Here is a 26,387-nt window from a genome sequence, read left to right as displayed (position 1 = left end):
CAGCTGGAGTGGTGGCTCTGGAGTAGCTGCCTCTTCTGGTCTGGAATGCATATAAACACCACGAAAAAGGCCCAGAGCTGGGCTGGCAAGGGGTCTTTCCCTGGGGAGAGCAGACCACCCACACCATTTGGGAGACTACTTTAGGCTCATCCAGGAGGCCTTTTGATGTGTCTGTTATACTGAAGATAGTGTTTTGAGGTCCCCAATCTTTCTTTATGTTGTTGGCTGTCATATAAAAAACAAACATCAGGAGAGAGAAAAACTGTTTTAACTCAAGTAATAGCTTAAGACTAAAAATGAAATAAATTCAGGGTTATTAACGAGAATCTATCAGATCTTCTGCTAAAAGAGAAAAAGAGAGAGAGAAAGAGAAGGAGAAGGGGAAAGTGGGGGAAGGGAGAGAGGAAGAGAGGGATGAAAAGAGAGAATGGAGGAAGAAGCGAGGGTGAAGGAAGGAGAAAGGAAGGACTATGAGAAAAATCAGCACAGATCATCTTTGGTGTGTATTAAAAACAATATATGAAGTTTTTTATGCCCATAAAAACTGCCTTTTCCCATTTGTGTTGACTATGTTGCCCTCAAGGTCTAGTGTTATATTCTCTCACTTTTGATAAACACATGGTAGCAAGATACAAAAACAAAAGCAAGAAAAAAACCAATATAGCCATGTGGATAAAGGAGTACTAGTATTTAATTTCAATGTTAAGGGCAATAGGGCTGGGTAGGGACTGTGGCTAATTGGTGTACGTCAATCCTATCTAAAAGGGGAAGTCACCATTCAGCACCAGGCTGCTGTTGCCTTGAGTGAATGCAGAGCTTATATTGCCAGATCTGATTTTGTAAGAGATACTGAAAATTCAGTTTTATATGAAATCTCCAAGTTTTAAAGTATTGAACCAGTTCTTTGTAAAGCCCATGTCAGGCTCCATTTATATTGGGGACTTCTGGTTTGTCACCTGAGCCCTAAAAGGACAACCGAAATATTAAAAGTGTGACATCCATTACTCTTTTCAAATGCTGCACTTCCCCTCCACCCCCCAGACATAGTAGCAGAAACAGGTTGGTGTTTTAGATGTTGGCATAATCAGGACTTTTAAATTAAGTAAAATAAGCAAAGTGTTTTTCTTTTTTTAAACACTGTAGCCATGTTTAAATATGTCCCCCATATTCTTTGGCACTCTTCCCATTGCACAGTGGCATCTATTATGCCCTCTCCTCTAGAATCTGGGTGGGCTTGTGACTGCTTTGAACAATTGATTATGGAGAAACCAATACTATGTGACTTCTAGGCTGGGTCACAAAAGGTCATGAAGTTTCTTCCTGATTCCCCTGGAACGTTTCTTGAATGCTTGTGCTTGGAATGTTCAGCCTCTCAAGATCCTCAGGACAGTCTCAGAATCCAGTATTCATGCTGAGAGAAGCCTGAGCCCTGTGGAGTAGTCATGCTTAGGCACTCTACTGGACAGCTCCAGCTCAGCTCCCAGTCAACAGCCAGCCACTGGTCTAGAATTGCATCCTCCCACTTTTGAAAAAGACATGATACCAAGATAAATGTTTTTCTGACTAAAACGAAAACAAAAGCAAGAAAAAATCACGGAAGTCCAGCCTTGTTGAACCTCCAGAAGACTCCAGCTCCAGCCACCACCTGGCTATGATGGCTGGAGAGATCCCAAGTGAAAAACATCCGGCTGAGTCCACCCTATTCACAGAACCTAAGAGACAATAACATTGTTTTAAGTCTCTAAGTCTTAGGGTGGTTTGTTAAATAGCAACAGTAACTGGCAGAAGCATCTACTCTAGTCGGTGTAAGCATGAAGGGCTAGAACGAGATCCCTCTAGTACTGCAGCCTCACTTAGTGCTCCACTCATTGGCATTTGTTGTGTTCTTGCCCCAATTCTCATGGCGCTGGAGGGAGGGGCAAGGCATTCCATAGGAAACCTAAGCATCAGCTAGCTGGGAGGGCTGCCAAGCAGGCTAGGTGAGCCCCAGCTTGGAGCAGCCTCCACATGAGGCAATTAAAATGTGAAATGTAACCTTTAAGGAAAGAGCCTGACTTTACCTTTGCATCTTGGAGACTTGGGATGCAGAAGACCTGTCAAGTCCTGTCCTCTCCCCATCCCCCACTCTCTCCCCAGCCCTGATCACGTTTCTGTCTTATGTTTGGACACAAGACTCAGACTTGTGTACACATGGAGAATAGCGTCTGGCGCCAAGAACGCAGAGCGGCTGAGAACTGGTGTTTCTCCTCTTAGGAAAGAAAATGACAGGGAAAGGAAGAAAAATAGGAAAGAAGAAAGGAAGAGAGAGAAGAAGGAAAAAAGAGGGAGGGAGGGAAGGAAAGGGTAGGGAAGGAAGGAAAGAGGAAAAGAAGGAGGAAGAGGAAGAGATGGAGAGAAGAAAGGAAGGAAGGAAAAGAGAGGGAAGAAAAGGAAAAGAGGGAGGAAGGGAGAAATGGAAGAAGGGAAAGAAGGAAAAGGAGGAAAAGGAAGAGATGGAGAGAAGAAAGGAAGGAAGGAAAAGGGAGGGAAGAAAAGGAAAAGAGGGAGGAAGGGAGAAAAGGAAGAAGAAAAAGAAGGAAAAAAGGAAGAAGAGAGGAATGGAAGGAAGAAGGGAAGGGAAAGAGGGAGACAGGTAAAGAGGGAGGGAGGGAAATAAGGAAGAGGGAGAAAGAGGGAGAAAAGGGGGGAGGAGCAAAGGACGGAAGAAGGAAGGAAAGAAGAAGGGAGGGAAGGGAAAATAGAGGAAATGAAGGAAGGTACAGGGAAGGGGAAAAAGGATGAAGAGGAGGAAAAGAGGGAGGGAAGAAGGAGGAAGAAAAGGAAAGAGAAAAGAGGGAGGGAGGGAGGGAAGGAAGACAGGAAGGAAAACCAAACGTCGAGGTAGCACTGTGTGTTTGGATTTCTTGCTTTACTGAAGTATTACCTTCATCAGAAGCAGATGGACTGAATCACGTCAAAGTCTACCTAGGCAGGAAGCATTGTTTTAATTTACCCAGGTCACGGCAAATATATTGTCATTCAGCATGTGAAACTGTTTGAACTTACAAGGAGTAACCCAGCAACAGCAATTACCCCACGTGTCCGTTGTGCTCTGATGATACAAACGCAACTGGAATGGAGTCTCATAATTTCACAAGGTGACAAAACATTGAATTCTGATGTTTCACCTCTACCTGCGAATGAGCAGGGAGGTGCTGAGAGGCCAGCTGAATACACAAATTCCTTGGGCCCATGGGCACTGTACAGAGGCCGGCTGCACTGGGGCAAGCTTGCCCTCCTCTCAACCTCAGGCCGGCAGCCAATGCAGAGCAGCCCCACCGCGGGCTTTTGTCTGCTGAGAGCACACCCCCTGCATTTCTTATCAGATTTACTGTGACAAGGACCCGGAGAAAAGCAAGATGCTGGTAAGAGCTCATCAATTCAGACCCCACTATTCAGAAATTTGGATTTATTTTTTTGTCACGGAGAACTAGAACTGATGTGAATCTTGGCACTATCCTTGAAAAAAAATCATTCATAATAACACAACAATAATATATAACATTTACTGAGTTCTGACTCTGAACGAGGTACTGTCTGGAGTGCTCTTCATGGATGTCTTATTTAATCTTCAAAGCAACACTGTGAGGAAGGTCCTATTATTCTCTCCATTTTGCAGGCGATTACTTTGAGGCACAGAGAGGTCAAGGCCTGCCCAAGGTCACACAGCTAATGAATGGGAGAGCCTGGATTCAGAACCCCAGCAGTCTGATTGATGCCAGAGCCATATTCTCAATCACGCTTTAAAAGGCAACTCCCAGCTAGGTCAAGAATTCAGATTGTTTCTATGGACCTGAAAATCATTTTAACAGTACCCATTTCTGTTGTTAAAAAAAGAAAAAGACAAGACAGTGACCCAATCGATGATTCTTATCCATTCATTAAGTCAAAGTTGCTCCTTGACCATCCTGTTAGCCCTTATTTCATGCATGTGAAATGAATAAAACTTCAGTTTGTTCAAAAAGACCCTTGGATTCAGACTTTCTATGCTTTTAGGTGGGCTTTCTTATTATTATTCAAAGTCACTGGGGCTTTTCTCAAAGACTTCGGAGACTAAACTAATCACAGCTGCCTTTGAGGGGATCACCGGGGATGGGATGTTTCAAAGCGCCATCTAGATTGGCAATCAGGGGACAGCCCGTGTCATCAGCTGCCGACTCCCAGGGCAGCTCAGCAACGGGGCTGAGAGCCCTTGACTCCCACTTCTGTTGATAGGCACAGTTGGTGGCCTCTGGCGTTTGGCTGGAACCCAGTAGCTGGAGAGATTCTTTGAGCTGGAGATAACCAACAAGGAGCCGATGGAGAATACAGGAAAGAGCAGAGGAATTTGAGGTCCTATATTTGGCACAGAGAAGAGCTGTTTCTGGGTTATAAAATGTCTCTGGGCCTGTGTTTCGGGGCAGGTGTGGAGGAAGGAAGATGGCTCTCTCACCGTCTCCGGGAACAGATGGCTGGGCCTTCCCTGCAAGCAGCCGGCTTGCAAGCTGATGCTACAACATACTGGCTCTAAAACCCTGGCAGGGCAGGCTGAGGCTACCTGGATTTTTTAAAACCAAAAATTCCCCACTCCTCAGCTATGTGAAAAGGCAGAAAATTGCATTGTCCTGTACAAAAATCACAACCACAAAACCCCCAAACCACGCACAAAATAAACAAACAAAAACACTCTGAACCAAAAACCTTTCAGAAAACAGGGACGGGAGAGAATCTGCCCACAAGCCGTGAAAGGTTTCCCTTAAACCATTTTACTTTGGCAGGAAAGAGGAACGTCTAGATTCTCAGAACCATATGGCATTGGGGATCATCTAGTTTGGGGTCTAGTGTTGCCAAATATTTTTCTAGAGAACATAAATAATCATGTTTTCATGCAAAAGTTCGTGATTTTGAGAAGTTGATTCAATTTAAAAATTTTTTAAAAGCCATGAAGGCCACACAAAATCCACCCAAGTACCTCATTTGGTTCTCAGGGCTTTGGTTTGCAACTTTTGAAGAGCCTTGGCCTCTTGCAGAGATGGAGAAACTGAGATGGGGAGAGGTGAAGAGGTTGTTACACTGGAGAGCAGCAGATGGCTTACCAACATTAGGTCAGTAGCAGATACCATCAGCACCCCACCAGTGCCCCTCCCTCTTTCCCAATTCAGTTGGCTCCCTCTAACCCTCAACAGCCAGTGTCTGCAGATCTATGCCCAAGGATATTTTCAAAACTGTGAAAAGTGGCTTTCCCTGTGAAAGCTGGAAGCACTGAGGAAGTAATATCCCCTGGAAGCAGCTCACAAGAAGTGACTATGGGGGTTCATGTATAAATACCCCACCTCCCTCACCCCTTAGATGGGATAACTCTGAGGCACATGCTCTACACCCTTTCCCAGAGCTTCCCCAGGAGATCGAGACCCAGTCACCCACTGTGGTACCTGGATTGATAATGCACCTGTCATTGTCTGCCCTCCCTTCCCTGTCTCACTGCTCCATGTCCTTCCAGGTATTTCCTGCATTTCCCAAATAAACTAGCTGCACTTGAATGCTGTGTAGTGGTGTGCCTCAGGGAGAACCAAAACTAAGCACTGGTCTGATTAGCTGTGATGTGTATAAAGAAGAGAGCCTTTATTTCTGGGATGCCTTCTGATGAAAACATTATAAATTATGGAGGTGAAATATTTCTCTATATCAAGTGTCAGGTACCACATGCCCAGTGTGTGAACTCTGGGCCTGATTAAGGGTGCCTATTGGTTTCATGGATGTAAGTGGGGAGAAACAGTAGAGACTGTTTACATCTCTCCATAGCCTTGGGAAAGGCTGCCCTGGAAGAAGACATGCTGGTTCAACTGTACTCAGGAAAAGAGAATGTGCTGGCCCTGCCCAGCACAAATAATTACTGGGACCATGTTTCTGAATATCACCTAAATGCAAAATAATGAGAATGCCATTTCTATTTAATAATGCTTTTATTAAAAGCAAAGTTCAATTCAGTGATGTGAAAAAGCAGGAGAAATTATCTTTTCATTTCTTTTCTCCTTTTCCCTCCTCTTTCCTTCCTTTCCTTTGCTCCTCTCCTCCCTTGTCCCTACAGGAAGGACAGGCACTAGCCGCTTTGGCACCAGCACAAGCTGGATGACAATACAGTGCTAGGGACACCATTTAACTCCTTCTTGGCCAGTGAGGATGGTGCAATGGAAAGTCTAATAGTGCATTTTCTCACCAATCCTTGTGACTTAAAGAAGTACTGATAAAACTTATTTAGGGGTGAGTCTTAACCTTTGCCATGCCATTGAACCCCTTTGGCATCTGGTAAAGCCTATAGACCTTTTCTCAGAATAATAGTCTTAAGCACATGAAATAAAATACAGAGAATCACAAAAGAAACTAATGATGTTGAAATACAGTAATAAAAAAGCCAGATATGTGATAAATGCACATTTACTAATGCATTAAATATGATCTACTGGCAAGTCTAATAAATACTATAATTTCCATATAGTGCTGAGCATATTTCAAGATATCTGCAACAACTATAATGTGATGAAAAAATATCTATGATTTCTCTTTGTGATAAACTCATAGATATCACTAATACAACTGTGGACATGCTAAATTGCAGTCAGAGGTTAGTGCAAATAAATATGATTTTTCCCCATCCAAATTGACAGAGTCCACTCACCCAATATTAACCCCCCCTAGTTATGAGGTAAGAGGTAGAGAAAGCCATTCTTTTGCAGCCTTCTAGTTTCTAGGGAACATGGCAGGTCTTTGTGGGAAATTGCACAATTGTCCCTTCAGTCACATTTTTAGCAACCGTTTATTGAACACTTATGGTGTTCCAGGCACTTTATTTACTTTAAAAAACCTGTTTAGGCTTTCTGGTACGAGAAGATGATTAATCATACTCCTCAGTTCATAGCACATAATAAACCCTGGTCTTTGAAGGCCCTGCTTGTGTTTTATTTCCTCTTCCACCCCCACCCCACCTCCATCATCCCCAGTCCTCACCTTCGTGCCCCACCCCCATAAAGCATCCCCTCTGTGTCCTTGGTATGTGTCCTGATATATGCAGGCATCCCTGTCAAATAGGCAAAGCCTTTTTGTGAGTGGGATTTTAGTTTCCATAATTGGCATCATGTTACAAATCTCATTTATTTTCTTACCTTTTTTCACTCAATGCATTATCATGAAGAGCTATTGCCATTGTTGTATGTCCATTTTGTACTTTGCTTTTTGCTGCTGCATGGTATTTCATAAGGTTCATCCACCTTACTTTCCTTATCCATTCCTTTAAAGATGGACACTCAGGTTGTATCTAACTTTCCTCCAGGTTGTCACCAACAAACTCAGTGAACATCTGCATAAAGATGTCGTTATAAACCTGTACATGAGTCAGTTCCTCTAAGCTCTATGCCTGGGATGTGGGAGGTCACCAGATCATAGCGCATGTACCAACTAAATTTCACTGAGACAAGCCAGATTGCCTTTTAAAAAGCCTGCACTCGTTACACACCCCACAGCCATGCACGAGTACTCCCCTCCCCACATCTTCATCAACGCTTGGTATGTTCACCTTTTTAGTTTTGGCCATTTTGATGGTTATAAAGGGTCAGGTAATTTACACACGATAGCAGATGCTTTGGGGCCCCAAGTTGCATCTTGGAGCAACTTTGATATCTACCCCAGTGGAGATGGACCCATCTGTATGAGTTCAGAGTCACATCAAGCCCCCATTGCCTATATCAAAGACTTCAGTAATCCATTTGTGTCATGACTTCTCTTCTGTCCCCCGTTTCTCTCTCTTAGCTCCTTGAGCTTACCCCCCAAGTAAACTACCCATAACCAAGTCCTCTGCTTTTTAGAGTACCCAATCTGAGACATATATATTGTTCCTATACCCACAACAACTCTGTGAAGCAAGTGTTCTTCTCACTTTAAAGAAGAGGAAATAGGCTCAGAAAGAGTAAGTGACTCGCCCAAGGTGACACAGCTGATAACTGACTGAGCTGGGATTCAAGCCTGTGACCATCAGTCATTCTTTCATTCGGGTATGTTTTGCCATTGTGATGTGTGCTTTGAAGGATGCCAAAGAAGCCTGGGTCTCAGCACCTGATGAATGTTCTCACTGGGGAAACTAAACAATGTAAATTAAGCAGTCAAAGATGAGTGCCATTCTTTGTTCATTTATTCATTAATTCAGCAAGAATTTATTGAATGTCTACAGTGCCCAATATTAGTGAATAGTAGTAAACAAACACAATGATTACCTTCATGAAGCTTATATTCTGGCAGGGGGTATAGAGAAATAATATAAATAATAATTGCAATTAATAAGCTGTTCATTCTTCCAATTACTTTCCATCAGCCTGGATTACATTTGGCTGCATAGAACAAAACCAGACTCCAGGGACTTAAGCACAAAAGGCTTTATTTTTCTCCCATAAATAAGAAGTTTTGAGATAGGCAGCCTAGTCCTGATGCATTTGCTCAGGAAATTCAGGAATATAGACTGTTTTTCACTTCTGGTTCTGCCAACCTCAGATGGCCAGATAGTGGCTGCTCCACCTCTCAACATTGTGACTGTGTCCTAGGCAAAATAATAGGATAAGAGTTAAAGAAAAGAATCAAAGGGTTCACTTCTGCCAGGTCTTTCCCTTTAGCAAAACAAAACCAAAAACCTTTCCTGGGAGTACTACTCAGCAACTTTCACCTACGTCTCTTTGAGCAAAACTGGGTCATGTGCTTGTGCATAAATGCAAGAGAGTTTGGGAAGAAGTAGTTTAACTAAGTACATCATCACACCAGACATAATGCGGGTTCTATTAGTGTAAGAAGGAGCAAGTCGATAGTGGGTAGTGGGTAGGCAGTGTTGGGCACAATTCTATTCTGTCTCTCAATTTACATGTTGAATGAGGTTGGAAAAAGTCATTGAGTGTGAGGAAAGGAGATACCTGTGAGAAACAAAGACCTCAGCTGCTTCTCTTCTCTCATGCTGTCTCCTCCTGCTGTCCTGGAGTATACTTGCCAACAGGTCTGTGAGATCTTAAGAACTAAGAGAGTGAGTACAGAGTAACACATCTTCAGTTGAATGATGCAGAGGGGTCCTTGTCTCTTTAATTATTATCTAACATCACAAAGATCATCTTTCTCTGGATTATGACAAAGTAGCTGATGCTGTGAGTACCCCACTCACATTCCCCCTTAGCATTTACCAGTCCTGTGCATGCCAGCCTGATTTCTGACTGCAGGCAGCTGTGTCTCGCAGCCTGTGGGCTTTCTCTGGCTGCTGTAGCCCACTACGCCTGCAGCAGGACTGGAGGCTTGCAGGACTGATACCCATTCCCCAGAGCAACCCTCAACCAATGACCATCAGGATTGGGTGGATAAATATCCCAGCTCTCTTACTCTTCAGGTAGAATGGCTCTAAGATGTATTTTCTACATTGTCTTCCAGAGTTCCCTAGTGTGATTATGTTCCAGTTGCCTGTAGTGATAACCTGCTTGATAATGTACCCTTTATTGGCGGCCTTTCCTTCCTTGCCTCACTTCCTGTGATGGTTAATTTTATATATCAATTTGGCTATTCTGTAGTACCCAGTTTTTGGACAAACACTACTCTAGATGGTTTTGTGAAGGTGTTTTTTTTTGAATGAGATAAATATTTAAATCAGTAGACTTTGAGTATAGCAGATTACTCTTCATAATGGGAAACCTGTTATGTGGATGGGCCTCATACAACCAGCTGATGGTCTTAAAAATCCTGAGGTTCCCAGAGGAAGAAGGAATCTGCGTCCAGACTGCCTTCCAACTTGGATTATGGCAAGTCCAGACAGCAACATCAGCACTTCCCTGGGTCTCCAGCCTGTCAGCCTGCCCAGAAGATTTTATACTTGCCAGGACCCAGGATCATGTAAGCTAATTCCTTAAAATAAACCTGTCTCTATCTCTATCTCTGTCTCTCTCTATATCTCTATCTCTGCATACAAACATCCTATTCTGTTTATCTGAAGAACCTTGATTAATATACCTCCTCATTTCCTTATTGGTCTTTCCTAAATAAACTATTTGCATTCAAATTCCTTTCTCAGGATCTGCTTTTGGGGGAACCCAAACTCAGACAGGTCATGTGCCAACCTGTGGTCATCTCTATTATTAGTATGGATCATGGGAAAGGAGACTACACCAACACTTTGGGTAGTCATTCAGGACCACAACTTGGTTTCCCAACAATGGCCTGGACATCAGAGCTCACTGTCTCATCTACAATAAAACTTCCCACCAAAATGCTGTTATTAATGCAACTCAACAACTAACTTACAGCTTCTGGATGTCTCCATTCATATTTTGAAGAGAGAGAATCTCATTCAGTTTTTATCATGTATTTGCCCCCAGGAAAGACATCTATGGTCAGGAAAGTAGAGTCATATGGCAAAAACATGAGAGTTATGTATGATGGAAGCAAACCCTGTGCATGACATGGACAATTTTTAAAGAATAAGGACTGGGCAGCCACACCAATAAGCATCTGCTACACTGATATTGGAGCATTCTGCCAATTCTAAAACATAGTGTTATTAGCAATTATAATGACAAAGAACATGAGTGAGACTATGTAAATAGGGTTGCTTATGGATAAATCCACATCCTTATGAATGTCAAAGGACAGCTCACTGTGAGGATGGACTTGTTGCGAGGAATGATAAAATTATTGCAAATTTCTTTCAAGGGAGGAGCTTCCACAGATCTGGGCTTCCTGCAGGTGAGGAAAATTAAACATATGGAAATGGAATGAAAGGTGAAGAAAGTGTTCTCTCTGCATGTGGAGAAAATATTATAAATAGATCTTAAGCAGGCAGTAAGATTAAGGCATTTTGTGAATCTGAGCTTCTATGCTTGTCATCTGTCTGTTATACGATGTCAATAACATCTAGAATGCCTCTCACACCAAGTCAAGCAGGTATGGTCTTTCTCCTCTGCCCTCCATGGTGCTTCTCCTTCCTTTGAAGGTATCCATCACTGTGACTCTCTCATAAGGTCAATAGCTTATTTGAATTCTTGTGTAGAGGTTAAATATTTTTGGACCTACTTTTATGCTTATGTCAGTATCTCTTCCAGAGTCCCATCTGCAATTAAGGCCCCAATGAAGGGGGAAAGATGTCTGATGTCTGCTTTCTTGGGAAGAAGAACACTTTTTAAAAATTTTTTATTATTATTATTTTTTTGAGATGGAGTCCCACTCTGTTGCCCAGGCTGGAGTGCAGTGGCATGATCTCGGCTCACGGCAACCTCCGCCTCCTGAGTTCAAGTGATTCTCCTGCCTCAGCTTCCCGAGTAGCTGGAATTACAGGTGCCCACCACCATGCCCAGCTAATTTTTATATTTTTAGTAGAGATGGGGTTTCACCATGTTGGCCAGGCTGGTCTCAAACTCCTGACCTCAGGTGATCTGCCCACTTCACCTCCCAAAGTGCTGGAATTACAGGCTTGAGCCACCGTACCTGGTGGAAAGAGGCTTTTATGTAGAGGGAATTCCTTCCAGGCAGGAAGAGAACCATCTGCCCTGACGGGGGAAGCACATGGTTCGACCCTTGCTTCCCCATACTAGATTGAGATTCTGAGAGTGGAAGGGAAGATCAGTGACAGTGGGACTTTTGTGCTCCGCATTTGGAACTCGGATGTGGGAACTGCCAAACACGGTGGCCCCATGATGCTCGGCTATAGCCATATAGTTAGCAGCCGAGTAAAAGTTGCAGTGCAGTTTGATCAGGCAGTGTTCTAATTACCTACTGCTATGTAAAGAAAGCATCCCCAAATTTAGTAACTTAAAGTAAGGACCATATAGATTTTTACCATAAATGTGAAATCTGAGCAGAGCTCAGTGGGGACAGCTTTTCTCTGTTCCACAAAGCATCAGCTGGGGCAGCTCAAAGGCTGGGGGCTGGAATCATCTGAGGGTTCGCTTACTCACATGTCTTGCAGTTGATGCCGGCTGTTGGCTGGGGCTCAGTGGGGACTGTCATCCCTACATGTGACCTTCCCATGTGGGCTGGGTTTTCTCACAACATGGTGGCTTGGTTCCAAGAATGACTGTTCCAATAGGACCAGGTGGAAGCTGTATTGTCTTTTTATGGTCTCAGAAGTCATATAGCATCACTAGAATCATAACCACTATAATTATAGGCCTGCCAAGATTCAGCAGGTGTAAACAGAGGCCCCATTTCTTGAAGAATTAGTGTGAACTTCACATTTAAGAAGATCACATGGGGTGGAATATTTTGGTGCAGTCATCTTTGGAAAATACAATCTGCCACAGGCAGAGAGAGGGCAAAGAGACTGAGCTAGCATGTGGAGCCATCCTCAACTTCCTGGTGTTGTGTATGGAAGTCGTAAATTCCACAGGCCCTAATGGGACTGCAGGGGACAACTGAGAGTCAGTTTGGGGACCTTATCAGGGAAAATTGCTGCTACCAGGCCAAGGGCTGAGTGAATGTCATGACCACACCTCAAGGTGTGGCTGAGTGAATGTCATGGCTACACCTCAAGGTGTCTGCATCACCATCAAGAACTAAGGCTCCGTCATCCATAGGTTGCTATGGGGTGGAGCGTGGTTTAGATTCCTGGTTGCTGAGGAAGGCCAAAAACACTGAGTTGGGGTGGATGTAAGAGTTAGGGAGATGCAATAGAAACAGCAGGAAGCCCAGGACCGGGGATGGGCATTGCTAGTAGAACACCCAGAACAAATGCCAAACACTGATGGGGAGGACTGGGGAATCTGTCTTGGGCAAAGCAGGTGAGAACAATACAGTTACAACAGCTTTGAGAAAAAGAAGATGGGTCGGAAGCAGGGAAAGGATTCTGGTGAAAAGAAGAGCTGAACTGGTTCTCCAGGTTGAGGGATGAGGAGTCAGCTCCCTTTTGGGGAGCCCAGGAAGCAAGGAGTAGAGCACTGGCCTGTCTTTGGCATTTCTACACACATGGGGTCCCTAAATTCTCTCACACAAAACCATTGTGAGGCAGCTATGATTATCCTCATCATACAGCTAAGGAAAAGGGAGCTCAGAGAGGTGAAGAAACTTGCCCAAGTCATTTACTAAATGACAAAGGCAGATTGTGCTCTTTCCCTCTCAGCCTTATCTAATAGAACTTTCTGAGATGATGGAAACGTTTGATGTCTGTGCTGTCCAGGATAGTAGCCACTCATCACATATGGCTATTGAACACTTGAAATGTGCCTAGTGAGGCTGAGGAAGTGAATTTTCAATTGTATTCAATTTGAATTCATGTAAGCTTAAATTTAGATAGTCACAAATGTGGCTAGTAGGTACCATATAGGTGAGGGCTGATATAGATCATTAGCAAGTCACTGCCTGCCTTAATGGAGTGGTGCCTTGCATCTGTCTGATGGGGAACTTTTGCACCTCTGTGTGTGTGTGCACAAGCTTTCATTTTGAGAAAAAGTCAGACTTGCAGAAAATCAGCTATTTCTTCATAATATTTAAAGAATCCAATTCCCAAACAGTTTTTAGTAACCAATATGTAGTGCATTTGTATTCCTTGGAAACTGTTTAGAAAGAATAGTACAGAGTTGTAAATAAGTCAAATTCATATATACCTCTTGTATTGCTAATGGTTTGGAGGAAACAGCTCCAACGGATCATTAAAAATGTAGAATAATTTTATATCATTAAGATTCAAGAATGTAGGTGATATCCAGCAGGAGAATGCCAGAATGGGCTAACTCCAAATTGTGTCAGGAAGTTACAAGCTACGGGGGCTTAAGTGACACCTGCCAACATGAATTACTCTGTTACTAAGATCAGGAATGATCAGTCCTCAAACACTAGGAGAGGAAGAGATGAGAAGGAAGATTTAAAAAAATCTCAAACTAGTATCATGGCTTAATTAGCCACCAAACTAGAATTTGTACAACCTAAAGAGGGTTGCCTTTCAAAGTAGGAATTGAAGGAATGTTGAGAGTAATGGCAGCATCATCATAATCAGTACATAGCTTCCATCAATGACTTCTCTGAAAGAGAAACTGTCACTTAAAGGTTTTATTTATTTACTTAAAATTCATTCATTCATTCATCCATTTTGCTTAAGATGCAAAACCATTCCTTTCTTAACACATCCTTTACTCAATAAAAATAAGCTAACCTTGCTTGATTAACAACATGAGCTCTGAGACATGCTGAAAAACAGTGGTTATTAGAAACTTTGCACCTAGCTTATTTAAAGACAACCATTTCATCCAAACAGATGAAACATTAGGCAGCTCCATACATCGTACAATTTGTTCAGTGACATTTATTGGAACTTGAGTTCCTTCTCCAGATCTTACAACCAACAGATTTTCAAAGCGCTGGAACAGAGAGTCTGTCCCATTTTTTTCCTGCCACGTCCAGATCATGCCATTTGCCTTGCTCAAACTTTCCCTTGTCTTAATGTTGCAGACTGATCATGGGAAAAGTATAAAGAGGTTGGGACTTTGAGATTCCATTCTTGTTTTCTGAAAGGTGCTGTTGCCTCCTATTTGATTTCTAGAAAGAGGGAAGGGATAGGCTGGCCCTAAAGATAAGGCTACAGACTTGGAAGCACAAGAGAAATAGGTAGAAAATTAAGGCAAGGACTTAGTCAGGGTACACACAGTTGAAGACAGGAGTACAATGTCGGTGCTGAACTAGAGGCAAGCAGGAACTTGTAAAAGTCAGGAATTTTGAAGTCACAAGTGACTTGAAAACCGCGTCTAAATAAGAAAAAAGAGAATGTGTCGGTGTATAAAGTTGGAAAATCCAGGAGTAAATCATCAGGAATAGCTGGGCCCAGGCACTCAGTTGATGCCATTAGACTTCTGTGTCTTTCCTTTCAGTTTCGTTGCCCTCTGATTTTTAGGCAGGCTCTTTCTTCCCGGTGACAGCTGTAGTCTTCTCACCTAGGAGCACAGAAACTCTGTTAGAAAGACTTTTTCTTCTTTCTAATCGTTTCTAGGGAAATTTCCAGGATTATATATCTTGTTGACCTAGCTTGGGTCACATATAGAGTCTGACCCAGTTCTTCTGGCTAGAAGGATAGAATGCTCTGTTTGGCTACGTCTGGAGGATGAGCCCCAACCCCGCACCCCAGGAGTGGGGTCATCCTCACCAGAATCATGAGGATGAAGGGTGGATGAGGTAGATGTCTAAAATAAAATCCACGTGCTCTTATTAGAAGGAGTGTTTGATGCTGTTGTTGCCACAACAAAGCTGCATAAGAAACTACCTTAAAACTCAGAGACTTAAAACAACTCTTTAGACTTTAGCTCATGGAGAACATCATCCATAATTGGTTACCTTCCTGTCCAAGTGTTAGAAAAGGGAACTGCATGTGCAAAGGTTTTGAGGCAGGAGAGATCTTGGTATGTTTGAGAAACCAAAAGTCAGGCAGGGGAGGATGGGAATAGTAGGGAGGGGCTTTAGGTGAGAGACTCATTGCAGGTAAAAAGGGATTTCTTCAGATTTATGTCTTAGTAATTTCCCTCTGCCTGTTGGGCGAGAATTGGGTAATTAGATTGGAAGGGGCAAGAGAAGAAGTGAGAGGTCTGTTTCCATAGTCAATGCAAGCAACCAGCTGGAAATGGCAGAGATGGTGTGAAGTGGGCAGATTCTAATGGTATTTTGGAGGAAACAGGGTTGACAGTTGCTGATTGGGGGTGGTGAGGGGAGGGAGGACTAGCAAAAATGCCTGATACTGGACAGCAGTGTAACGTCGGGGAATGCCCAGGAAGCTAGTGGGTCATAGGACAATTGCACACTCCCAGGGGGCTGGTAGGAACATTAATTAGTTCATATTTGTCTGCATATTCTCAGATGAAAGAGGCTTTATAATCTTCAAACGAAGCATGAAATTTTGAGCTGAAAGAGGCCGTGTAGTGCAAATGAAGATGGGAATGGTTGGGATGGTAGACCAATTACAAGGAGCTTGAACATTCTTGGTCAGCATCTCTCAGACAGCGGGTACTTCTGGTGGCCACAGAGGGTCTTTTCATCACCAATCTTCCATTCCAGCTGAGATGAGGTCTTTTATTTTAACCTGAAAATAAAAGCCCTTTCCCTGAAGACAGTACCTTTCATCAGGTTAATTTCTTCAAAAAGGAAAGAAGAACAAAAAGGAAAGATTTACAGGGTCTTGGGAAGATTATAAAACTCATTAAAAGTTCATTTAAACTTGAGGCAGCCTCGATGTTATTCAGAGATGTTCTCCCAGGTTTAGGGAGAGGGGTAAAAAAGGAGGTCTCAGGAAGGCCTGGGGTGGGGTGAAGGTAGCAAGACATTATTCCCATGAAGTAATTCCAGTGGACTAACATTAGATGGTAGTTTCTTCTCTTGTAAATTTGACGTTTGTCCGTTTCTTTTAACTGCATATTCTTTCCAGGTTGCTCAGATGAAGCGTCAAAAATTATATTAAAATGCTAGTTAGGAAACATCACCCCCAACAAACCCTGTTCATCAAAATGTTAGTGGTCTCTCTGGGGGCCCTGTGTTCGGTTTGTCAACAAGCTGAAGCTGTGGAGCTGGGGATCCGTGAGGCCCAGGAGCATGATTTAATTAATATCCTACCCATAATACCTTGCTGGGTTTATGCAAACAAAGCCCTGTCACTCCTCACCTTAGGATTTACCCTCTCCTTGAAGCAAGTATTTATTTACCCACAGTTTGACCTCATGATGGTGTTCAGCAGATGTGGATCTTACTTATTTGCATTGTTTTGTGACAGTTGGAAAATTCATTAGTGGTTCAGGGATAAATCCTCTGTGGACCGCCCCAATGATAGGTGAAGTAAGAGGGTTGTCACTAATTAATCCTCCTCTTCAGCGATGCTGGATATTGATGATAACATAGTGCCCCTTTCAGAAATTGCCTGTATCTGTTTGAAATTTGGGGGGCAAAAGTGACAGAAACTGCCTCTTGGCTACCTTGGGCAAAAGGGACTGTTAAAGGATGATACTGGGAGCTTAGATAAATGACAGGGAGGCAGAAACACCGGGTGGGAACCCAGCTGTGTGGCAGGCACTATAGAGGCTGGTGCAGGACAATGCTCTTGGGGCAAACGAGTGTCCTGCAAACCCTCTTCTGGCTGTGTGTCTCTCTGCTCACTGCTCAAGATCCTCTCAGAAGATGAGGTCACATAGCTGCCCTTTGCTGGATGAGGGTAGTGAAGGAGAACCCTCTTTGGCTTCCATGGGGAGTGGCGAGGCCCCTTAGGTACCATCCCACCCACCCACATAACACAATGGGAAAGAGGAAGTTCCTCACCAGCATAACTGGTAGTGGGAGAAGGTGTGCAGGGCCAAAGTTTGACCAATGTCCAACATCCTGCTTGCCGTCTGTGAATCACTGCCAGTTCCCAAAGCCTGCAGGCATCAAATGTTTTGCTGCAAAATGTCATATCTAAGGAAAAATGAGGGGAACTGGGATTATTCCACTCAAAGAATCAGACTTGGGTTGGGATAGAACTCAATGGTGTATCAGCCCACTGTCTCTCTGTAAAGCCCAAAGCACTGTTAGGCTGAGGGCTTTTGTTAGCTCTTCATACCAACTCAGTTGTAAAGTGTGTGGTGTGGGGATTGTCATCCTGTTTTATACAGATGAGAAAGATGGGGCTCTCTTCCCATGCTTTTCACTCTGCAGCAAGCTACATCTCTATGAGGAACATTTATTTGACAAGTGCTTGCCTGGAAAATAATGGCCAGCTTGTTTTCATCTATGCTGAAAGGCAAAATCAAAGAGATGGGCTTTATGACAGGCACACTGATCGGGCAACCAAATAATAAAATGACCTTATACATTCAACACACGTTTACTGCATATCTGTGATGTGCAGTCTAGATATTAGCAGGCAGAGTGTTTTATGGGGAACATTTTAGGGTTAGGCAGGCAGAAGGGCAACCCTCCGAAGTCCCTGGGCTGTCCTGGAGCAGGCACACCTTCCTCCTCGGAAGCAGTTGATCCTAAGGACAGAGAGAGTCTTATCTGTAAGGGTGGTAGAGTGCACCAATTACTCAAAAGGCTCATCATACAAAAGTGTATTTTGGTTGAAGGACAAAGCTAAGGATGGGAGTAGGGAGTACAAGGACTTCTCTCAGCACCCTCTGTCTCCTCTCCACCTGAGAAGATTCCCTGGAATGAAATAAGGCTTTAGAAGCTTTGGGGGCTGGGTGCGGTGGCTCCTCCCTGTAATCCTAGCACTTTAGGAGGTTGAGGCAGGACGATTGCTTGAGGCCAGAAGTTCAAGATCAGCCTGGGCAACAGAGTGAGACCCCCATCTCTACAAAAAATTTTAAAATGAGCTTGGAGTGATGCCATGAGCCTGTAGTTCCAGGTTCTCAGCTGAGGCAGGAGGACCACCTGAGTCCAGGAATTTAAGGCTGTAGTGAGCCATGATTGCACCACTGCCCTCCAGTCTGGGCAAAAGAGAGAGACTCTGTCTAAAAAAGAAAAAAAAAAAAGAAAAGAAAAAAAGAAAAAAAAAGAAGACTCTTTTGGGAGCATAGAAGTAAGAAGAAATAGAAGATGGCCTGGAGGGAAGGGGGCAGTTCCTTAAGCTTCCTAATATGCTCCCGGGGCATCTAGTACCCTGGGCATGTTGATAACTTCCCTTTTATCTCCTGGCCAGACCAGTCTTCAACTCCAGGTTTGTGTATCCAACAGTCTCAAAACCCACATGGCCACAATTCGGCTCTTGATTTTCACCACTGAATTTGTTACTTTTCCCGCAACTGTTATCATCTCAGGAAAGGGCAAATCCCTCTACTCAGTTGCTTGCCTTTGATACCTTCCTTCCTATCACCCTCCTCCCTCCAAGATCTAATCCGTCACTACTAAGTACTGCTCATTCTCCCTCCACAAACTCCCAGGACATCTCTTCCACTGCTTTTCATTCCCGCAGCCACCAAGCTAGAAGCAGCTCCCTCCAGCTATTCCCTTGATTGACTGCAGTTTCTCATAACTGGTATTCTGGCCTCTCCAATCCATGCAGCAGTTAGAGTGAATTTTAAAAACCTCTCGGCATTATTTCAATGCACTTAGGATAAAACCCCAGTTCCTCCTAAGTCACACATGGTGTTGTAGTTCATGTCTCATTGCCAGAACTCTCCCTTCCCTCTCTGTGCTCCAGACAGACTAGGTCTTCCTTTGGTTCCTCCAGTGATTATGATGAGCTCTCACCTGCCTTGAGGCCTATGGAAGGCTGGATTCTCCAGGAAGATCGCAATGCAGATTTGAAAAGTTCCTGTCAGCCTAGTGGCAGCTCTGAGCAAAGGGTGCCCATGAGAGCAGCCCTTTGTTGGGCAGAAATGGCCAGCCGAGAATACCACCTCCTTGCTCAGCTGCTGGCCCAGGGCCGCTCTGAGAGGAATGTGACCTCAGCTCAAAAGCTGAGGCTGACCCTGCTGAAGCCAACAGCTGTAGGCTGTCAGCTAACTGCAATTCTCGTAGTTGGGCAGCAAATCTTTCCCTGAAAGGGGATCTGAACAGTACTTCCTCATATGTGCCATAGGAAGTCAACACATGCTCTTTCTCTCACTCCCACCTCTCGCATTGATATCTGTCCCTCTAGTAGACTGTCAGTTCTATGAGGGTGTGCATCCAGTGGCTAGTACAGTGCCTGGCACACAGTGGGTACTCAATAAATATTTCTCTAAAAAAAAGTGAAAAAGGTAGATAGGGAGGGAAGGAGGGATGAAGGCAGAGAGGGAGAGGGAGAAGGGATGGAGTGATGGGGAAAGAAATAAAGGGAGAGAGGGAAGTAGGAAGAAAGGAAGGAGAACGGGGGAAAGGAGAGGTGTAGGGAACAAATGTATGGGTAACTGAATGGGATCTAAGCTCATAATGGCCATCCTTTACCTCTTTCCCCTTTGTATCTGCCCTAAATTCCTGTGTTCTCCCACCTCTGGGCCTTTGCATATGCTGTTCTTTCTTCTTGGAAGAGATTAACCTGCACTTTTTGTCCACTCACCATTCAGGTATCAGCTTATTCTCACATTTGTAGGGAGGTCTGCCCCTGAACTCCTTTATCTGTTAGGGTGAGTTTAACTGCAAATAACAGAAGCTCAATATAACAATGATTTAAACAAGATAGAGGTGTGTTTCTTGCTCACACAAATGCCCAGAGGTAGGCAGTACAGAGTGGGTTTGGCTATTTTGCTCCAAAAAGTCTTCAGTGACCCAGGCTCCTTTTATCTTATTTCATCCCCTATGGTCTCCATTCTCAAAGTCACTTATCGCCCAAGACAGCTACCCTGATTCCAATTATCACATTCCTATTCTGGCCAACAGGAAAGATAAGGGGGAAAGAAGGGCACTTTCTGGAAGTTGCATACACCATTTCTACTATAGCTATTGCCCAAAATTTAATGGCCATAGCTAGCTGCAAGGAAAGTTGGAAACTGTTGTCATTATCTGAGGTAGCCATTGTTCAGCTACGATTCAGGATTCTGACTGTCAATTAAGGAAAGGATATTGGAACACAACCCCTAGGAGCCTTTGCAATACTCCTCATGTAAATGAGTTATTTATCTTTTTTGTTTCCATAGCTTTGTCCACCCCTCCTTTAATTCATTCCAGTTGTATATGTTCAGAGCCTGTTTTCAACTTTTGAGTTACACGATGACAGTGATCTGTCCTATTTTGTTTTTCTCTTCATTTCCAATGCCTATGCACATAGTAATATGAAATAGATATTTGTTGAATGAATAAATGAATGAATGAAAAATGGCTCTCATATGGGTTCTCATAGCATTGGAAACACATTTATGTTACAGCAACCATTATATTGTAGTATTGTGTGTGTGTCTGTGTGTAAATTTTTTAATTGACATATAGGAGATGGGTTAGGAAATATTACCTTGGGGTATGTTCATTCTAACCTCCCTAAGATGGTTTTTACAATGTATTGCAGGTCCCCTTCAAGTAGGAAAATCATTGGATGCTCAAGTCTCTTATATAAAATGGTAAAGTATTTGCATATAACCTATGCTTATCCTCCTATACTTTAAATTATCCCTAGATTATGTATAATACCTAATACAATGTAAATGCTATGTACTGTCAACCCTCCGTATCCACAGTTAAATTCATGGATCAAAAATACATTTTAAAAAATTTGTAAGAAACAGTAAAAAATAACAATACCATAATGAAAAATAATACAAATTTAAAAACAATACATTATAACAACTATTTACATAATATTTACATTATCTTAGGGATTATAAGTAACTAGAGATGATTTAAAGTATCTGGGAGGATGTGTGTAGGTTATATGCAAATACTACACCATTTTATATAAGGCACTTGAACATCGAGATTTTTGGTATCCACAGGGATCCTGGAACCAATCCCTGTGGTTACAAAGGGACAACTGTAAATGACTGTTATACTGTATTGTTTTTCTAATTTGTAATATTTGTATTGTTCTATTGTTACTTTTAATTCATTTAAAAATATTTACAATCCCTGGTTGGTTGAATCCGTGAATGAGAAACTCATGGATAGAGAAGGCTGATGGTATTTTTAAATTGGAGTTATAATTTAAAAATAATACATGCTTATCATTTCAAATTAATATGCAGATACTTTACTGTAAAAACTGAAGCCTTCTGGTGTAGGATAGATTATTGGACACAATTCTTCACCCCTTCTGTATCCCTCTCTACCCTTTGCTCTGCCTCCTTGACTTTGGAGCATGGCCATGTGACATGCTTCAGCCAATACGATGTTAGTAGAAATGAACCAAGCAGCATCTTGCCATGTGCTTATGTGGTTGTGCTTTACCTCTTGTGTCTCTGCCAGCACCATGAGAAGAGCTTCTCCCCTGTAAATGGCCACTCACACTTGCGGGTCCATGACTAGCCAACCTGAACCCATTCCACAGTGAGGACCCAAGCCCAGCAGATCTGCAGCCAAAACCAAAGTTGCTCAGTGGGACCCATGCCACATAAGCTGACCCATGGCCAACCTGAAAATAAGTAAGCAAGAATTGTTGTTTTCTAATCATTGAGGTGTAGGGTTGTTTGTTACAGCAGCAATAGCTGACTAATAATCCCTCTTTCCTCTCCCTCAGACCTTTATTCTGCTTGTGCACACATATTTCTGTGTAGATATGTGGCTAGACTATCAATTTCTTAAAAGTGGGGTTGGGTCTTCTTCATTTTTATCTTTTCCCCTTAGAACAGTGATTGAAAACACAGTGGAGTGGGAAGACAGGCCATGGCATATGACATTTCCAATCAATAACATACTGCTGTGTGACCTTGGCTAAGCTGTGTGATCTTCCTGTGCCTCATTTTTCTTATTTATAAAATGGGAGTATTAAAATCTACCTGACATGGTTGCAGAGAGGAAGGTTTGAATATCCTAGCAGGGTGCCTGGCATGAATGTGCATTACAGAACTGGCATCTTTCATAGTTGGTACAAAATACATGTGTGTTGTTGCTTAGGTAGATATGCCTGAGATGAATAAGGAACTGATGTGAATAATGAGGTGGCTCAGAGTGCCTTGGTGACAAGTCAGTGTCCACCCTTTAGTACCCTCCTTGTCTTGTCATTGTTCTTTGCTTTGAGATCATTGAACCTCACAGCCAAGTTTCCTGGGAAGACAGACAAGCATCTTGTCCTTTGGATGTCAGCTGGTGGGGTGAACACCAGCCAAGCAATCAGAAGCCCTAGACTCTGAGGGCTTCTTCAGTCCATTAGGTAAACCATTCAGCTGTCATTGCCTGGGCCCAATACCAACCATGAGGCAAGGAGATGTTAGTTTTCCCATTTTGCAGACAAGGAAACTGAGGCATGAAAAAATGTTATGACTTACCAAAGAATGAACATGAATTACTGTCTGAGACAAGGGTAGACTCTTAATCTAGTGCTTTTCTTCTATACCCCACTGCCTCCCAGACCGTCAGGAAAATGATGTAATCCACTCCAAGAATTCCCCTCTGGAAGCTCCCCCAACCCCAGCCTGTCTATCTGAAGATAAAAGCAACCACAAATTCAGTTTACATCTTCTTTTACTCCCTAGCCTGTTTGAGCCAAGGCTGAATGGTGCCAATTTGCCTATGGTGGTTTTTATGATGTGGGCTGGGATCACTGGGGACTGTTCTGAAACCATCAAATTCATTTCAATTAGAAGTGTAACTTAATGTCCAATTTTCAAACCAGATTCCCTAGGTAAAAGGAGGCCATTTTGTTTGCTGAGCTGCCTCAACCCAGTGAACAGTATTTCTGGGTACCAATTATGCCCAATTGTGCACCCTGATTGGGGCATTTTCTCCAAGTTAATAGGAGGTACAACTCAGTCAAAAGGAAGGGTGGGAGAGTCTGCATGGAAAATGGGGGGACATGTGAAATTTGAGCCAGTATAGATCAATTCCAGAACACTGCCCAGGGATTCCTAAAAAAGAACCCAGGGAAAAATAAATACATCTCATCCTTATTAACACTCCAAGCCCTTAAATGAGTCCCGATGTTAATCCCTAAGAGATGCCTAAATGCCTATTTCAAATTGCTGCCCCACTTGTCTTATAAAACAACTTGTACTTCTTTTTATTCTCTCCATGTTCAAAAATAAAGGAAATTCCTTTTGCAGTCTAGGGCCAAGGAACAACCCAGGCCTGGCTTTGATTACTGAAAGCCGGAGAATTTTGAGTGAAAGCTGCAGCTGGCTGCCAGCCTTGTTATTAGCAATAAGCATCAAGCCATTCTCAGGAGAGCAGGGGCCTTTTGAGAATGTCAGACAGCAGCCTGCACCTCCTTTTGACAGCACCTGCAGTCACTGCTGGAGGTACCAGCCTGTCCAGAACTCCATTTCCCCTTGGCTGAATCAGTAGCCATAATCAACAGAGAAATAACTCCTTATATTTATATAATATCTACCTACAAGCAACTCAAATTGCCATGATCCTGTTTAAGATTTGACAATGGCTCCCCATTGTCCCTCAGACCAAGTCCAAATGCCTAGGCTTATTGTTCCAGGTCTTGTGACAACAGAGCCCACCTTAGTTATTTGGGAGCTTTTTTATTTTCTTTTTTTAAACAGATTTTCAGCCAAGACACTCTTTTGCAGCCTAAGAGGGTTATTATGGAGAGGTGGAAAGATCTTCAAACCTGGAAGGCTTGCTTCAAACCCCAGCTCTACTCCAACTACAGGATTGGGGCAGGCAAGTTACTCACTCTACCCAGGACTCAGTTCCTTTCTCATTTATAAAATGATGCATTCACAGTAGATAATGTAATCTAACATGTCCTTAGTGAATCTGAAATCTTATATATGTTTTGCTCCGCTAACAGCCCTTTCCAATCCCTTCCTCCCCACTCTGCTTCTATTCCAGAGGCTGGAAGAGCTAAAATGTTCATTTCTCAGCCTCTCCTTCTGCCAGCAATAAGACACTGGGAGGTCTGTTGATGTGGCAGATGGCTGTGGCATGCCCTGTGTCCCATGCCCACAGTCTAATCACCTCTGACTTCAGTCACAGCTGTGGTGGACAGTTCCGTGTGTTCCAATTCACCTCATGCAAGACAGCATCCAGTCTCAAGTATGTGCTGTGCATCTTCCTGCTCTCTGCTCCAGGGCCTTCTCTGACACTGTGGAAGCCCACTGGGCCTGCACAAAAACAAAACCTGGAAGTGTGGGATTCATGCCTTTGGGATCGACCCTTAATCGATGGGGAACATGGCTTAGTGGATAGATGCTCCAGCCACCTGTCCTTTGGGGGTACACTTCTGGGAGGCTTTGTGTACAGTTATCAGGAGGTCTGGGTGCAATTGAGCCTCTAGGGCCCCAGGCAGTAACCTTTTTAATATGCCTTTATATTGTCATTTTCATCTTTACTCTCTCATTCTCCTTGCTTCCTCTTGTGCATACAGGGATCAGTTACCAAATAAACTATGTGCACTCAAAGTTTTTGTTTGGGGCTCTGCTTTTGAAGCTACTTAAACTAAAAGAACTGGCATCACCTATCTGTCTTCTATCTTGACTGCAAATACAGATATGATGGCTGGAGCTAAGCAGCCCTTTTGGGATCAGCCATATACCATGGCTATATGTGAGTGAGTGTGAGAGGGAGAACAATTTAGGTGGTGGGGGGATGGTGGTGACTCCACACTGATTGCCTGGGATGGGAGAGCTTCCCTTGGTTGCTCTAGGCTCCTCTGTTTCTATCTCTCCTGATGTGACTGTCTCCTTCCACTGCATATGACTTTAATATTAAACACAGCTTATTATTGGTTTTTTTTTTCAATATAAAGTGCTGACACAGTGCAAGCCAACTACCTTCTCTAGTGGCTCACAGAAGAAAGAGTGATCTATTTGGACACCACGGGGATGGTGGCTGCTCTCCAGTGTGTTGTGCCTCTGTGAGAGATTTTGGTGGCACGTGATGTTACTGGCTGATGGAAGAACCCAAGCCTCATGCATGAGGGCCCCCACTTTTCTCATATCTGGAGCCACCTTCTTTGTGACTATAGCCCTCTGCCTGGGCCATTTCGTTCATTGCCAAATTTAGTCCCTTCTCCTAAGCCTAGATCCACATTGCCAGGGCCTGCTGTTTTTCCCCACGTGGTCCCGGTCATTTGGATTTAAACATCTGTGGGACTTGTTCAGTGGGCTCCCTCTTCTTGTCCTTTTGCCTGCCTCTGATACCCTGTGATTAATCATTTGGTTTTCCTTGCACAATGTGGCTCAAATGGATTGGTCTTTGTTTGTATTCCTACCAGTCCTGCCCTCGATTAGGCCCTTAATACTTCTCTCTCTTTTTTTCTTGAGACAGGGTCTTGCTCTGTCAGCCAGGCTGGAGTGTAGTGGCATGATCATGGCTCACTGCAGCCTCAACCTCCTCAGGCGCTCTTTCTCTCTCAGCCTCCTCAGTAGCTGGGACCACATACATGTACCCCCACATCCGGATAACTTTTTTGCATTATTTGTAGAGGTGGGATCTCCTTATATTGCCCAGGATGGTCTTGAACTCCTAGGCTCAAGCAATCCTCCCACCTCCACTTCCCAAAGTGTTAGGATTACAGGCGAGAGCCACTGCACCCGGCCCCTTAATGCTCCTCCTAATTGCTTCCTTGCTGCCCTTCTTGGTTCACATCACGCTGCCCTATTCACTCCCAAGAAGTTACCCTTTTAAAGGGTGTTGCTGAGCAAGACATTCCCTTGCTGGAGAACTTTCAGTGACTTCCTTTTCCCCATGGAATGAAACTCAGATTGCTCATTTTATTTTCTAACTAAAAGGAATCAACCATTATTGTGAGAATATATTACTTACAGAGCACCACATTTGGTTTATGCTATTCCTCCCCTCCCCCATGAAATGCCACTCCTCCATCTCAAGCTTTGGAGGTT

General features: G+C 43.4%; 1 long non-coding RNA gene across 1 annotated transcript; it reads left to right on the top strand.

Moving 5' to 3' along the window:
* The first annotated feature begins 9,251 nt into the window (after window positions 1-9,251).
* LOC129530077 (uncharacterized) lies at window positions 9,252-24,204 on the top strand. Its single transcript, XR_008675607.2, has 3 exons — window positions 9,252-9,427; window positions 21,841-22,016; window positions 24,084-24,204. It is a non-coding gene; the product is annotated as an uncharacterized lncRNA (long non-coding RNA).
* The last annotated feature ends 2,183 nt before the right edge of the window (window positions 24,205-26,387 follow it).

This window comes from Gorilla gorilla, chromosome X (genome assembly GCF_029281585.2).
Source record: "Gorilla gorilla gorilla isolate KB3781 chromosome X, NHGRI_mGorGor1-v2.1_pri, whole genome shotgun sequence".
Lineage (NCBI taxonomy): Eukaryota > Metazoa > Chordata > Mammalia > Primates > Hominidae > Gorilla > Gorilla gorilla.
Note: the sequence above shows the minus strand (reverse complement) of the source record. Positions and strands in the feature narration are given on the sequence as shown.